The 17249-nt window shown below is 49.0% G+C and overlaps 1 long non-coding RNA gene across 1 annotated transcript; it reads right to left on the reverse strand.

The window, feature by feature from the left end:
- Nucleotides 1–1909: 1909 nt before the first annotated feature.
- LOC135901153 (uncharacterized) lies at nucleotides 1910–8755 on the reverse strand. The gene is made up of 3 exons (XR_010564118.1): nucleotides 8557–8755; nucleotides 2295–2421; nucleotides 1910–2133 (listed from the first exon to the last, which is right to left on the reverse strand). It is a non-coding gene; the product is annotated as an uncharacterized lncRNA (long non-coding RNA).
- Nucleotides 8756–17249: the final 8494 nt, after the last annotated feature.

Here is a 17249-nt window from a genome sequence, read left to right on the forward strand (position 1 = left end):
TGCTCGTTCATTTGAGCTTTTACATCCGGGCTTCCAGTTTCTGCGCTAAACATTCAAATTAACTTCAGACGCACAGATGCATAACAAACTTCGAAATTCAAGCGTTAAACAGGTTGTCAAAGGCAACTACGCGTTAGATCTCTGGAGCGTATCTAGTCCGTGTTTTCCACTTAGAGGAAATAGATTAATGTGCACTGATAAAGGAATCCGACTTTAAAACTGCGAGTGTTCGTTCGTTTGCCAAAGATGTCTCTAAAATGAAACACAAGTGCTTAAACAGAAGTAGTTAGTCTAGGCGCATGGCTGGAGTCCTTGATCTAGGCGCATGTTATTGAACCGCAAGCCATATCTGCATACAAGTGTACGAGCATACCACAAAGACAAAAGTTCAATACCCACGTCAGTCAGTGAAGGCAACGAGCTCGACTTCAGCATGCTGCGACGTTGACAGTTTCTTAACACTAATCACCAGGTGCGTGTATAAAGCGCGAGATCTGGTATTTGTACTTCGGTGAGTGTCGCTCTATTACTGAAAGGCAGGAATAAAGGTCTTAGTACTAGCACCAGTCATGACATGAAAACAAATTTTTTCGCAAATGCGCTGCTCCACAAGCTGGTTGCACTGGCGCTTTGCGAGCATGAGGTTCTGGTTGGCAACATATCAGTGATAAAGGTTATATGAGTGTCCCAGCTGATTTGCTTTATCTAAAGCTTAAAATTGTGCCGGTATAGGAGGACGCCACAGAAACCAAGTTGCTGGCCAACCTATCTGTCATGTACCGCAGGCACCGCAATATGATGTCTAACGAATCAATCGGTAGTTATCTGGAAAGCGCGAATAATAAAGGTGGTGCCACATTCCTCTCTCCTGTCCTGGCATATCGTCAAACAGTTGTGTAGTTCGATTTGAATGCATGCAATCGCCCATGGGATGCAGTCGTCGTACTTGTCTCTCCATTTCAACTTCATGCTCTATCAAATTTCACAATAGAGCTTGTCTCGCCAAGCTGAGAAAGGCAAGTATGCCAAAGCACGCGCGGTTCCACCGAGAAACAAAAACATATCCGGCGATTATTCATTTCGTTCCATTATTAGTTAGGGCCACTGGTTACGACGGGAAACTAGTTCATGCAACTTCTGGTCAACGCCAGATTACAAGCTGATCGGGAACACATTTGATTGCTACCTGTACGGTCGTAACTAACTTGTAGTGCTCGTATCACTCCGACTATCTTCGCTCGGTAAAGAAAAAAAGAGAATGACTTCTTTGTTAGCGGACAGGAATCTGCGAGAGAGGGTGGCAGCGCTCGAACGTTATCTCATCACATAGTTTTGCAGAACCAAGAAACAGCGTGTTTTCATTTTCTCTCTTTTTTCTTGCCTGATTCATTGTATTCCCCTCTATCGGGCCTTTTCGTCTCTCCCTCGGCACGGATAGCCTCTGCATTTCGGTCCATTTTTTACCAGTAATGATGTATTCATTCATTGGAGTGGTCTGATAGGTGCGGGCCCGAAAGGAAAGCGTGGGACTCAAGGTGTCGTAGCTGGCTCTCACCTTAGCGAGCGCGTGACCTTGCCCCTTATACTCCGCCGCGGCCCCGTCGGGCGTCCGAAGCGGGGTGGCGTTCACCCTGCGCCGACCGCGCACGGGCGAGGGGGCAAGCCGGTTCACCGCCGGGCAAGGTGCGGTGCTAGCGCGCGACGCAGGCCGCGCGAACCGCTTCCTTCCAGCGCCGCGGGCTTCCGCGGGGAGCCAGCGTCTCGCTTCGATCTTCGCTAGAATAGCAGCTTGGGCTTGTTGCTTTTCCATCCTGCTGTTAACAGCGCGAAATGTAGACAAGAGACGAGACAAGAAGACACCACAAGCGCTGACTTTCAACAACGTTTATTTTGAAAGAAACACGGCTTCTTATAATCATTGCCCACACGTGTCGCAGTCACGTGATCGCTCATCAGGTCATGTCATCATGTCATCATGTGTCCTCTTGTCTAGTCTCTTGTCTACATTTTGCGCTGTTAACAGCAGGCTTCGCTCTTGCGCCGCGAGTGGTGCGGAGACGGACGCGAAGGCGCGGGTCACCACACGCGGGAAGTGTGCTCGCGTTCGACTTTGCGATCGTCTGCTGCGCGCATCTAGAGAGAGGAGAAAGGGAGAAGGCAGGGATGTCAGCCTGAAAAGCTTCCTGGTTGGCTACCCCAGAAGTGCAGCCAGCTAGGATAACAAGGAAGCATACAGCAAGATTAGGGAAGCGTACGTGAAGATAGTTGTAATTTGGGCCGGTTGGTATACATACTTGGGTGAGCAAACGGCGCTTTCGAACAGGCCAGTTAGGAGGAGACGACTTCGACGATCGCTGACTATAGCAACCGCAATTGTCATTCGAAGTTCGTGGAGAGCTACAGGTACGCGGGCATCACCAACTGCGAGAGAGTAGGACACATACCCACCGGGGTGGCTTAGCGGTTATAGTGTGGCGCTGCTAAGCACGACATCGCGGTATCAAATCGCGGCCGCATTTCGATTGATTTGAAATGCAAAAACGCACCATTGGCGGCACGTTAAAGACCCCCTGGTGGTCAAAATGAATCTGGAGTCCCCCACTACGGCGTGCCTCACACTCAAATTGCGGTATTGGCACGCAAAACCCCAGAATTAAATCAATCAGCGGACACCTTTACGGTTCACATTAAATATATGATAACTATTTTTAGGAGCAAAGATATGGAAGGCTCACTGACACTGGATTCACCATATCTGTAGATATAGTAAAGAATTCAGAAATTTAGCGCGTTATTTGGTCCCGATATCTTTTCAAGATGATGCATTGTTCAAATTTTGTTATGCACCTACAAGCGCGCGCGCGGCTGTATACATGCAAGGCTATACAAGGAGTTCGCGTTCTTACGCAATCTGTCATTAGACAGTTTTAGTACTGCATCATGACGATACGTACGCAGCACGCAAGGGCTTTGCGGAACGTAGGAGCGCGTGTCGCGTTGGGGCTTTTAGTACTGCGAAATGCCTACGTACGTAAGAGGGCGAGCGTTAGACGCCGGGCGCGTCGGAGCGCATTGGCCGTGTCCACCAGTACGTCGAACCGTCGGCCAAACTAGACGCCGTTGATCTGACTAACGTGATGTAACGTGTGGGCGCGCTTCCGCTTCGTCGAACTATATTTAGGCCTTTAAGAGACTCTACCTTTAATGCGGATATAATGCACGAATCATATCGAGAAAAATAAAAAAAACGAGTACTTGCTTTCTCAGGCTCGCACGGTCATTTGCGACAAACTGCGACAAAAGCTGGTCGAGCCTTTCGCGCAAACAGCACACACTGAACACTTCCTCAAAAACAAAGTTCCTATTTTTGCCATGCATTCCCAACGTGCAGGGTCTGGGAATGCCTTCTGCGCGTTCACTTCACGCTGCAAAGCCAAATCGTAGGCCGCCTTCTGCGAGTCGCCTTTGACGCTGCCATCTTGGGAAACTCTTTTGTCTCGCGCTGTCCCGAACAAACGAGAACCACGAGAGCACTACGCAAGGCTCCCTACGTACGCACGCAAGAATCGGATGCGTGCGTACGCAGCGGCCGCGTACGCATCTCGTAGCGTTTGTGTTGCGTTCTGCACATGCGCAGTTTGCAGAACGCAGCGATCTTACGTACGCAACGCCGTTGCGTACGCTACGTACGCAGTACTAAAACTGTCTAATACGAAGCTTGACTTATGACGCGAGAATATGGAGCAGTATTTAAATGTAAGTAAAGAGCGAGTGGTCACGAAGTTTCTCGGGATATATCTCCACGAAGTGTATCGCAGGCTACTCAAGGAAAGTGCCGTCTATCGGATACTGCAAAAAAAAAAAAACCGAAATCGGTGCTTCTCGAAAGAAACAGTTACAATGAAAATTGGGTTGTGATTCTGCAAGGTTGCACAAGTCTGCTGCCGCTTTCTAAAATTTATTTTTGGGCTGCTTAATATTCCATTATCAAATTCTTCGGCAGGGCGACACATTTATTAAAGGAATTCAGACTAGAAGTAAACAAAAGAAAAAGAAAAGAAAGGTGTTTAATGCGTGTTCGGGTTAAGTACCACGGAAGCGGTACGTCGAACCGCAGGCAGCAAGGAATGCTTATGCAGTCAAGTTCGCGAACATTAGCCTCACCGTTGAGAGGAGGCAGTTCAGACAAAACTTAGAGGCTATTGTCTGTTGCTGCTGTATCCCTCGTTCGGTATTTATTCAAATATCCGCGTCGTAAAACACAACGGTATTGTGACGAGTTCATCGCTTCCCGTGTCCTTCGACCTCGTGTACTGCACCTGTGGGTACATTAGCATCCAGCAATTCCATCTTTGCTTCGTGCGGTGTCCATGTCGTTTTTCCAAGGGTTCCCGGTGTTTATGAAACAATGCCTATGATTACTGATTTTCTCACATCTTGCGGACAATGCCTTCCAACGTCGTCCAACTTGCACCGTTCGTGATACAGCCCACTCCCCTATTCACACTCCTAAACACAAAGTTCACCCGAGGGTCTTATATATTATACGGAGCCGATATCAATACATCTGTGACAAGTGTACTCTCAAGTTGATCATGGGCAGTTATAATTGAAAATTTCTCAGGGTAAATCACTCCTCGGCAGTGATAGCCTTCCATTTACACGAATGACCACGGCAAGTTCGAGAATGCTGGTGTATTTCTTAAAAGTACTTGAATGAACGAGCGCAGGCTTTGGGAACTCGTTACCCGTTATCGTTCACTTATTAAAAAAAAAAAAGAATTGTTGAATAAAGGAATCCCAGCACACTTGACCATTGAACTGAAAGAATGCCGCAACGATGCTGAAGCAAGTTGTCAATTCATTCCTTCAGCTTCACCTCGCCGACCTGGAAGCTGAAGTACTTATTCTAGACAGCGCAGGGTCAGCTCAATTTCGCCGAGGAACGTGAGAAGGAAATGCGATCGTCCAGTTCTTCGTCGAGTCGACTGCGTCTGTCATTAGTGACGGCGCGCGCGCTTCCGGGCGCGTGAAAATTTCCGGCAGGATTCGTGACGGCCCCTGATGGTCGTGAGACTAGGTCCAGAAAGAGCGGGCAACCGGCACTGGAATGGCGCTCATCCCATTTGCGCGTTGCCCCTGGCCTGGCTCTCCAGACCAGCTTCAGCGGCGCTTTTCGTAGTATCATGTTAGCAGCATCTTAGTTGAAATCAAGAAAAAGAAATGGGCATGGGCAGGACATGTAATGAGGAGGGAAGATAACCGATGGTCATTAAGGGTTACGGAATGGATTCCAAGGGAAGGGAAGCGTAGCAGAGGGCGGCAGAAAGTTAGGTGGGCGGATGAGATTAAGAAGTTTGCAGGGACGACATGGCCGCAATTAGTACCTGACCGGGGTTGTTGGAGAAGTATGGGAGAGGCCTTTGCCCTGCAGTGGGCGTGACCAGGCTGATGATGATGATGATGATGATGATGATGATGATTGAATATACAAGCGGTCGCCAAAACCTGTAGATTTGAGGTACTGCAATAACGCTTTCTTGGCTTTATGTGCCATCGACGCATACGGTCATGGTCTCAGGATCTCGCATCCGAAAATGGTCTTGGGTCCAGTCGGTTCAATGCCGTGCGGAGACGTTCACGCTCGACGTCGTACCGGGGACAGAGGCATCAAATCCGTTCAATAGCTTCTGTAGTTCCACAAGAGCCGCACATGGGCGTATCGGCAATTCCCATGCGGAACGTGTAGGCCTTTGTAAATGCCACCCCGAGCCAGAGGCGTCACAGCGTCGCCTCAGAGCGGGAAACTTTTGATGGCGCTTGTAGCTTTAGGGATGAATCAAGTGTATGAAGATGACACTTTGAGAGTTTGGGAGAAGGTCAATATTTTGGGTTATATCTTTAGCCACGACATTTAGCCATCGGTCGTTGTTGTTGTTTCTTCAGCACCAAGATCGCTTCCTATGCTCTCCGACTGCCCCAAGAAGGGCCGTTCCCCGGAGTAACTGGATTGTTGTCGCAGGGCACGCGCCATCGCCCAGCGAAAACCTCTCCGGTTGCCGACTCCTGCAAGGGCAGTGCGGCGAGAGGCAGGACGGCTGCTGCATCGCTCTTCTCGGCCTCCCACACGGCGTGCGAGTCAAACGAAAGTGATCGCGGTCGCCAAGGTCAGAGCCCGGCGTGACCGCGGGAGTAGTCGGCGGGTCGCGCTGCGGCGGCAATTGGGCCAAGCGCGCCCTGCCAGCCGATGCAATTAGAAGGCAGGCGTTTGGGTGGTGCGCTGGTCCTGTGTGTGCGTGTGTGCGCGTGCAAGCACTAGCTCGCAGCTACCGATGGGGTCTAATGGCAGCGCATGGCCCGCGTGCCTTCGAAAACGTGCACGCCCCGTTCAGAGGACCCAGAGGTGTGCCCGCCCCTATGTTCGGCAAAGAAAATCGTGATGGTCGCATGAACAATGCACCAGCATTGCATGGCGTCATTGCGGTGTTCGGATCGAAGCCTGGTCCGAAAGCGACCGCTGAATTGATGGTTGGCGGCCCCGCGCGGGCTACTGCCGTTGGGGCTCTCGCTGCACTGCCCGCTACGCTGATGAACGACGCGGCTTCTCGATGTCTCTATACAACGGAGGCCATTAGGCCGAGTGATGGATCAGGAACGAAGGCGGCCGGAAAAACGCAGAAGCGTGTGCTCGGTTCACAGGTGACAGTAAGGAGATACAATAGAATCAGCGTGAGGATCGTTTTGCATTATATATGCAAAACGAGCCTCATGCTGATTCTTGTAACATATTATATATATATATATATATATATATATATATATATATATATATATATATATATATGTTACAAGAAGCCAACAAACAATTACACGAAGGACAACATAGGGGAAATTACTTGTACTTACTAATTGGATTAAAGAAATTATAAATAAATGGAAATGAAAGTGGATGAATATAAAGAACTTGCCGCAGGTGGGGAACGATCCCACCATCCCAGATATATATATACCTTTGCCGATGGCGTTGGAACGGACGCTCCTTTTCCTTACAATGCCGTACAATGTACTAGTATTTAAGGCGAGCACACGAGCGTTTATGCGCATGTTTATGTGCACGCATGTGTCTGTATGTGTCTGTGTGTTACTACACTGAGCAAAATCAAATGTTTATCATCGATCCACGCCTTACGAAAAATGGAGCAGCCGGCGCCGCTTTGCCGCTTACAGGTGCCGACGTCTCCCGACGATCCCGCAGTCTTTGTTTTTGTTCTTGCATCAACCGGACGTGCACCCACGTGCTTTTATTCATATTGGACCCAGTGGCGTAGCAACAGGGGGGGCCGGGGGGCCGTGGGCCCCGGGTGCAAGGTGCCAGTAGGGAGGGGGGGTGGGGGGTGTCATATACGGCTGAAGACACCCCTCTTTCCGCCGGCTACACCCGGGGGGGGGGGGGGGTTGTGTGACCGAAGACCTATGGGCCCCGGGTGCCAGACGACCGAGCTACGCCACTGATTGGACCGCACCCTAATAAGCTGCTTCTGCGTCTATCGCTGCTGGAGCCCTCGCTCTATTCCGGCCGTTCGAGTCCCGTTGCCTCCCTTCGCATGCTCGCTTATTCACGGAGACCCCGACACTGGCCGAAATGAAAACACTATGGAGTTGTCGTATCGCAAGTGACACGCGGGCCAACGTCAAGGCTGGCCTCTTCACGTTGTGACTGCGACGTGTTGTCCTCCGCGGAGCGCGGATATTTTGCGCAGCAGCAGATGCGTACTGTCAGAATGTTGCGCCCTAAAGGAATTTTCCAATTTACTCGCGCGCATGAACTGACGTTGTTGAGTTAATTGCGCCGTGCCCTCTGATAGTACATAGCCGCGAGCTCGCGTCCTATAGGCCGGCGTGTGTGAATGCAAGATTGAACTGGCTGGAGACCCGGCGCTGCGCGCCAGCAGAATCAACGTGCCGCTATTTCTCGTCATCTGAGATGAGTGTCAAGCCACACGGAGAACGTTTCAAGAGTAATCTGCTTATTTCACACAGACAAACGCGCAAATAAAGTTATACTTGGCCAGACACGCTTGATGATTGATTTGGCAAAAAGAAAAAAAAATACAGACGTACAGAGAACCAGATGACTAAGGTCGCGTCCCAACGCTTCAATGATACAGGGGACCCGTTCATTTGCATACCTGCAGCATTGAGGGCGTTAGCATAGTCAGAAATTACTATGTTTAAACAGAAACTAACCGTATGTAGTCCAGGGAACACTTCAAATTAGATGAAACATTCCACAGACAGTTCCGCAAGAAATGTAACATTAGGCAGAGCCCGAACAATCATTTCGCGCTGTACTCCGTAGCCACTCGAAAGTTCTTTACAATGCGACGCATTCGTGGCCTTCACTTTTCGTTCGCGTACACGGATGATTCAAGGTGAGCGATTGACTACCTATACCCGTTTTTGAAGCACGCAAGGACACGTAGCCCGTGCGCAGAAAAAGAAAAGGAAATATGTATTTGGTTATGTCGCCTCATCCGTGCTTTCCACAATACTTACGCCTCTGCTGAATCCAGGGTCTTCGAGTGGGAATCGGCGCAGTTAAGCGTTTTCGGAGGTCCCGCTGCGTCCTTTTCCGTCGTACGCCATGATTGAGGCGCGTGCGTGCCGTCTGTTCTTTAAAAGCAGACGACAAACAAGTTACGCCTTTTTGTGCTTCTTCGTTGTTAGGTCTACCGGGCGCCACATGCGACGCATACAAGACGCGTAGTTATTACTTTCACGGCCGCCGTCCCGGGGAGAGTGGCAGCGACGCAATTACGGTAGCGAAAGTTAATTGTTTTTTTTTTCATTTTGCCTTCTTTCCCCCTCTCTCTCTTTCCGAGGCTGCAGAGCCACATCTGAGCGACTGCGTATAGCTGACAGCTCGAGACGATATCCTTTGCGTCATTTTGTTGCGGCGGGCCAAGACGGAAGAGGCTCGGTGTCTTCACGAATGCAAATAGGCGTATATATGCGTCAGAGGAGGCGCACTCCCCTAGAACGGTGCATAGCCAACGTACAGTGACAAATAAAACGTGACGACCGGCGTTCTCGGCAGCTGCTGACGCCTTTGACAGCTCAAGAACCGCGGAGAGGGATGGCGCAGCCATTGGGAGACTCATTTTCCTAACGGCAGCTAGACACGACGTCTGTCTGCCCCCTTGAGACGTAAATAAGCCTTTCGTACAATGTGCGCCACTTCAAACGTACTTTCACCGTAGCAACACTACACTAACAGAGCTTGTTACAGTGTTCAAAACATAGCTATCCACCAGGGACTTTTGGTAAAGGCATTAAAACGATTAAGGACGCAGTCACCGAATATGTAGTAAATCTGTTTGAGGAGCAGTTGAATTGTTTAACACTAAGGGGTCTCACCAACTGTTCTTATTCGGCAGCTCGGCAGAGTGCGCTAAAGAAGATGAAGTCTACAATCATGATAATTACAAACATTTAAAAATAATGAAAAACACGAAGGGTATTTGTAGTATCACTTTGACAAGCGTGCGTAAATTAACCTCAAGTGACTCTCTCCTCACGGTGAATCGCGGAAACAACCTGGTCTAGATGCCGCTAAAAGGAGAACAGCATGGTGATTGTCAGGCCATTGACTCTGTTTGAAAGACGCGCAATCAAATCCGTGGGTAATCAGATCCCCATGACTTGCTCACATCACTGCTATGTGAAGAGAAGTCGCCGTCCCCATCATAAAGTGACTGAATCCCTATGGTATTGAATCTTTCATTTCCATAATACAGTGAAAGCTCGTTAATTCGAACTTCAATAATTCGAATTTATGGATAATTCGAACTGTACGATTTGGTCCGGCCAAGCTCCACAGAAGTGTATGTATAAAAAAGTCCGTTAATTCGAACGCGAGAAGGTTCCCTCACGGATAATTCGAACTACGCTCGCCTGGCACACGGCCAGAGAAACGCGCCTACTGCCTACACACAAGGCTGTATTGCCTCCGAAACGGAGAGAACGGCGAGAGAAGGCAAAATCGGAAAAAAATCTAACCGACGCGGGGTCAGCCAGAAGGCAGCTGCAGCTGCCGCCTCTCCGTTCTACGTAACCTACGAGACTTCATGCCCGTTGCGAATCTCGGAGGCTTTGCAAATCTTGTACAGCTGCTAATGTTGTGCGGAGATGGCACGGCAAGCGCCATCGTAACACAGCGAATCAAGTACGTCGCAGCTGCGCTTGCAATCAAGAACCAACGAATCAGGGCCTTCGCCACCTTCACATGTTCAGCGTCTTTTTCTCGGCAGTCTTCATCGGTTGTGCACGTCTGTTTTGAGCTTAGGAGGTATCGGCCATCGCGATTCATTGTGACGGTGTTAAGCCTCGGCTAACGTTCGTTTAGGTGGACATCGGTAGTGTGGCACAGTCGGACCCAGAGCTTCCACTTCAAGATGGCGTGTGCCGCGGGCACACGCCATCTTTTTCTGACACGCCAAATTTCTGACATGCCCTACTGCTTCCAAATCGCAGTGTACTGTTGCTCTCCTTCACTTTCGTTAGTTCGAACTTTCGTTAATTCGAACTGAAGCGGCTTCCCCTTGCGGTTCGAATTAACGAGCTTTTACTGTACTAGCAATAAATGACTGGGTGACACAAGTGACGTTAAAGAGCAAATAGCTGCTCGAGAGCGATCAAGAATGGTTGTTTTTCGACATACCGAGAGCTTCAGGAGAACCGGCATTGCATTCCACAAGGGAACGTTCCTAACCACCCGTTGGCAAGCTATGCAGTGCTCCCAGAACCGGCTGCGTCTAGTAACGAGCGGTTTGCTCATAACTCTTCAACAGAGCCGTCATCGCGTAGACGTCACATGCTAAAATGTAAAAAAAAAATTTAAAAAAGAAATGCTGAATGTGTGCAGCTGGGTGCGGAAAGTACACGACGCGCACACGCGTCGTTCGCGCGCGAATGAACCGAGACGTCGAAGAACACGACGACAGAGAACACGCACCCGCGTGTGTCGGGCGCTCACATGTCTTTAACGCTTCAACATTGTTTTTTGTCTTCGGTTCCAGGCATTGTTCGTCCCGTCAAACCTACCGGGGCTGGTTTAGGAAATCGTCCAACGACTCGCTCGAACGCGTCGCAAACCAATCTTTATCTTAGCGTTTCTTTCTTTCTTTTGGTCAATCTTGGTGACGTTGCCGTCGCCATTTTTAAAAGACCCCGTGCACTAAGTAGGAATGGTCAAAGTGCAAGCAACGAAAAAACTTGACTCTCACTTCCAGACGCATGTGAGCAATAGCTTGAATCAGACTAACCTATAGTGCGTAAGCGCGGAACCTTATACTAACGTCGCGAGAGCCTATATCAATGCAGATAGGCTGTCTCTACGAGGAAGATATGCGCGTTCACTCTTCACATTGTGCAGAGCAGCCTTGTATTATTCTGTGCAGGTACTCCCTCCTCGTTGTGTGAAACTAGCTCGAAAGACCGAAGACGCTCGTTGGCATCTCCAAAGCGCGATCATTCATGCACGTACGTCCCACGGTTGACCTATAGAGGTCGTCGGCACGAAATGTATCGGGCTACACGAAGTCGACAGACACATCTTCGCCTTCCCAGTCGCATCTTATTCACGCGGTAATGAACTCGTGTAAATTTAATCTCTTTTCTCGGACGCAGGGAGTGTCAGGTCCGTGGCTTAGGAGTTGATAGGAAAGGTAGGAAGGTAAACCTCGTTATTGTACAAGTTCTACCTCGGGCGCAGCGGCCTGCTTTCTATATGATTGCTCAATTAAGCGTTTTCCTTGCTTTCGAATCATTGCTTCTACAAGAAAGTGCAGATAATGGAACTCATTTTTCTGGAAGATGGGGTGCACTCGAGTGGGCTGAAAAACCGGCTTGAAAATTATGCACGCTGGGCAGATTTTACGACTGCATGCTAAAAAAATAAGTAAAGCTATGAAGCTTACTACAGAAATAGCGATCCCTTTTCTCAGAGTGGAAACAAAAGGGAGCAACCTTTGTATCACTTCTCTCGAAATTGCCAATTTTGACGCACACGCGCGCTCACACACGTAAGCACACACATGCCACAACGTGTGTGTGAGTGTGATGTTATGTGACGTTATACTAATAACTACAACATAGGCTGTATTCATTTGCTGACTGACTGTCGATAAGGTGGCCGTATACTGATGTGCACAGTACACAACCAAGCAGTTATGAATACTTCTGGTGTACTCGGGGCACAACACATCGGTGGTGACGTGGGGATTATGCCCCGAATTCGCGAAGGTTCTCGTTTGTAAGAAATTGTTGCTACTTGCCACGTTATTCGGCAAAAAATACCTTTGCAATCACCATTGGCCGCTGCATGCTCTTGCAAACCATTTTAGCATAATAAATGCTTCATAAATACGAGCCCTCGGCCCTCATTTTACAGCAAGTGAATATGCTAGAGCGGCGTATAGGAGCAAGCGCCGGCCAATCGAGGATTGTAAGGCATCATCAGCCAAGGCGGCTGGCAACGGGTCAACTCATTTTTACATCAACAATTAGGTTAGTGAATCCGAAGCACCTTTGTCGTGGGCAGGCACGCTAGCTGTCACGTCACGTAGTCACGAGAACCTCCATCTGATTATGAGGCACGCAGGAGTGGACATTTCGCCCCCATCGAAATGCGGCCGCCGTGGCCGGGATTTGATCCCGCGGTCTCGTGCTTAGCAGCGCCACACCAAAGCCACTAAGCAATCACTGCGGGTATACGAAAACGCACTCCAACACTGCTGGGCTGACGATCGCCGATGCGAGCAAGTATGAGTGCTGGACGCCACAGGCGGAAGCCTACGAGCATTGCCCCAATTTGACAAGCTAGAAAAATAGCGCAAAGTTAGAAAGCCTTTGACATGTCTAGTGTACGCATCAGCGTGCATACGTGCGCGCTTGGTGAGTGTGTCCAAGAGTGTGTCATAGCAAAGGTCTGCTGCTTGCACCGTAACCGTCTGGCAATGCAGGTGATTCTATAGAACTATCAGACCGCATTGTACGGACAAAAACAGGGCGAACTGAAAGGAAATGAGGAGTCGACTCATTTTTTTCAATGGGCGAAAAGCGAGAAAAATGTGCACCGACACACAAAAAGCGACAAGGGTCAAGGGCCGATTTTGTTCGCGCTGCATTGTCGCAGACGCAGAATGCGAGTCGGTACGTTGCCTAGAGTCACGTGTCAGCTTTTGCTTTGTTCAGCGCTGTTTGTCTGTCTGACTTCGTGCGTGATGCGAGTGTTTGTCTGAAAACGCTTCGCTTCAGCATATATGCTCGAGGGCACCATCGATTATTCTTGGCAAACAGTTTTTTGTTGTCCTGGTTAGAACTTGTACATTGTCGCTGTATCTCAGTGAATATCGACGCAACGAGCGCTGAGAGATACCGATACCAAGATTGATCCAAATCCTTTTCATACAATGGTCCTCACTGCGCATCTTCCGGACGCGAAGTCCCAGCAAGTGATATTAGCATACCCACACTTGCAATGTGTGTGAACCAGTGTGTTGTGCGAATAAGATATGCGGTCTCTTATAGACGGTGCTTGCAACCGCACCGATGCACAGTACAACCTTTTAATCATCATCATCATCATCATCATCATCATCATCATCATCATCATCATCATCACCCTGGTTACGCCCACTGCACGGCAAAGGCCTCTCCCATACTTCTCCAACTACCCCGGTCATGTACTAATTGTGGCACCACACACTAATTCTCATAGACGAATCCCGTACCGAACAGACATACGTGTGTCGGTCGCTTTTGTTGTTGAACTGAATGGCCGATAATATAGCCAACTTCCTGAACAAAACGATAAAATCGTGAAACCACGGATACGAACTTACAAAGTTACGAGGCCTTTATCATGGATCCGCTTCTTCTGGTTCATGCCAATCCGTTCGGGAGGTCCACATTTTACAGGTACGAGATCGTGGTATACCGTTGCTGGCGCCCATGGGGATTGACAAGACTGCGATTTTATGTGCCCGCTTGCGACCCGTGTTAGCGTACATGAGGTTTTATACTTTTAATTTGCCTCTCGCCTTTCTTTCGTATTATTTTTCTTTCATCACATAGCGTTGCTTCGCCAGCAGTGATATTGTGTTAGCCGTCTCTGCAGTGGTCTACCTTTCCATTTTCCTGCGTTTACTGGCACTCATGAGCGCTCCCGTATTCAGGAACACTTGGCTTTTAAAGTTCATATTCCATCCGTGTGTGTAACACTTCTCATATCGCTTTCAAGAGACTTATCAGAGAAACCCAGCATTGGTGACAGCAGTCACCACGTCGAAGACTAGGCCATGAAGAAAAAGTCCTAATAGAGAGAAGAGACCAGGGACAAGATTTTAAAGAAGGCGTTGTTGGACGTTCACCTTCATTAAAACACAACCAGTCTATCAGCCAAGACACGCACGCACGCACGCACAAACAAACAAACAAACAAACAAACAAACAAACTAACTAACTAACTAACTAACTAACTAACTAACTAACTAACTAACTAACTAACTAAAAATAAACTTAAGAAATTACATCGCGATTACTTACTAGGACACGTAGAGTAGCAACAATGTTACGCTATCTTCACATAAAGAATAGCCTCCACGATCGACGAGGACCAGATAAGATGAATATTGAATGCATTTGACGGAGGAAAGCTACAGCAATACGAATGACGCTGTCGTAGACGGCGTCCGATTATTTCCAACATCCCCAGCACCAGAACCATCCCCGACATGCCTGAAATTATGCAGCTTCACATAGTTGGCGTAATCCTTACGAATTGTTTATCCTTTATTCAGTCACCGTGTTTCGTACTCCCAAAACACGAGCTAAGACTGTTTACCTTCTTTTTTTCTTCTTTGTCCTGCCGATGTCTAACATCGTTATGCTAACGGCATTACAGGACAGCGCAGAGGTTCCCGATAATCCCACACAGAGAAAGACACCGCTCTCTCACTTTCCACCGCACTGTCACTCTCGAAGCCTCTCTCTCTCTCTCTCTCTCTCTCTCTCTCTCTCTCTCTCTCTCTCTTTCCGCGGTGCATTCGGCGCAGCCCGGTTTCGAAACCGCGTTTCTCGCAGTGCACAGAGAGAAAGAACACCGCGTCGCGCTCCAGGCACGGCTTCTGGCCCCCCGGCCGCTCCGGCGAGACGACGTTGGCGTCACGGGGTCCGCGCGCGAGCTGCTTTCGCTGGCTCCGTGCCGTGTCCGAGGAAGTTTTCGCGGAACAGGCCGTCTCACCGAGCGAAGCGCAGCGACCGCGACTATTTCCTTCGCCCTGGACACACATGTTGAAACGTGTCTTTTGGTCGCTTGCGCGAGCGAGAGACCGAAGGGGAGGGCGGAGGAGGAGAGGCAGTGGCCGCTAGGGGTGGTTCTGAAGAAGTCCGCGCCACGGGCACCGTGACTGTCTCTCTCTCTCGAGGCCTCTACGTTCGCGCATCGTATGTGCTCCGTATTTGACTCTGACGTCTCGTTCATCCTGACTTGGACCGGCTTCGCACTTTTCTTAGTTTTTTTTTTCATTTACATATAATTTGATGTCTTTATTATCCGAATCGAGAAAAAAGTTTTTGCATTGGTATGCCGCACCGTGGAACTCTTAATATACTGACGCTATTTATTCATCTTGCCTTTGGAGTCTTTCTGTTTATTTTTCAACTTTCTACAATCGATGTTTTCATAATGTTGCGACAGCCGGCCCCTTGGTTGCTATATTGCTGGTGTTTTTTTTACGTCTTAAATCAGCATCATCGACAACGATAGCAGCAAACAAGGCAAACGCTTGGAGTCGCATTCACAAAGGTTTTCGTTAGTGAGTGCTCCTTGTCTGACGCCTTCGCAAATAATATGCCCAGCAGCATGACTGGCTGGAACTCACTCTTACGAAGAGTTCTAGCATGTGGACTTCTTTGTATTTTTTTTTATTCGGACACAGCTGCTCCGGGGTAAGATAGCTTTTGGCGTTCCCAAGTTCTCTGCGGACAAATGGCAGAGTGAATCAAATACTGTTTATAGCTTCGGTGGTCTGATGCGAACCCGCGTTACAAAGCGTACCACAGGCGATGGCCAGTGGCTCCGTGCGCGACATCATCTCAGTGACTGAAATTTGGGCATCCGAGCCCCGAACCTTGCGCAATAACGCGCAGGAAGGTCGAGACAGGCTGCTTTGTGGTTCCATTGGGAAGTTTACATATGATCTTTCCTTCTATTCTTAGCGGGGATGCTCCCGGGCTTAGCCTTCAGTTAAATCGGTAGCAGGGGACGTTCGTTCCAGGAACGGTGGTTGCTTGTCCCGAGAACGTTGCGTCAGAGTGGAGGATTACCAACGAGTGACGCAGGATGCAGTCTCGCGTCTGCAGATAGCTGACTGGGATACAGTGCTTGCAGTAGCGTTGTATGAATTACACGCTGCCGTTTTACGAGCGCGCAGTTTTCTTCCATTCCTTGCGGATTGCACTGAACGTTTGCAGATACCCTCGCAAAGAGCTGCTTGATCTGCCGTAAGATTGTTATCTTTAGCCAACATAGACGGAACGCCACTTGTCTGTCTCAGAGCGTCTCACTGATAAACGCAGCATCACACTGATCAAGGCCCCAGTCTAGTCGCAAGGTGATGAAATACCTGAGCGACTCGCTGTTGTTCAAATTGCAACACACGAGGAACATACAGTGAGATTTAGCTAGGGCTAGTTGGTTAAAGAGAGAGAGAGACAAAGAAGAAAAGTCAGATAAGCATGGTCTCTGCTCACGTATAGGCTGTCCTATACGTGAGAAGAGCAAGAAAGATAAGGAAGAAAGTCAATGTGCGCCTCGCCCAGATGCATGCTCACTTACGTATGGCGATAAGCACGCGTTTAGTCCACCTGTCTTCGACAAGCGCATTATCGCTTCAGTAGCATTGTGCAAAGTAATGCAAAAATTAACCCCTTCGCCGTAACTCCGACGTCCCGTTGCATTGCACCGGCACGGAGCACCTTTTATGTGTCGCTTCTGGTCAGGAATGTCCTTCGAGAAATTTGACGCCAACATGAATGGCTGAAAATGCTGGTTGTGATGTCTGCGGCTGTGAAGAGGAGAACATCGACAAATCAATGTGCCACTGTCACAGATTTGATATGCAAATGGTATAAATGTCCAATGCACTGTAGCGACTTGAAGATCGTCCACTGTCCATGCAATCGCT

This window comes from Dermacentor albipictus, chromosome 1, assembly GCF_038994185.2.
Source record: "Dermacentor albipictus isolate Rhodes 1998 colony chromosome 1, USDA_Dalb.pri_finalv2, whole genome shotgun sequence".
NCBI lineage: Eukaryota > Metazoa > Arthropoda > Arachnida > Ixodida > Ixodidae > Dermacentor > Dermacentor albipictus.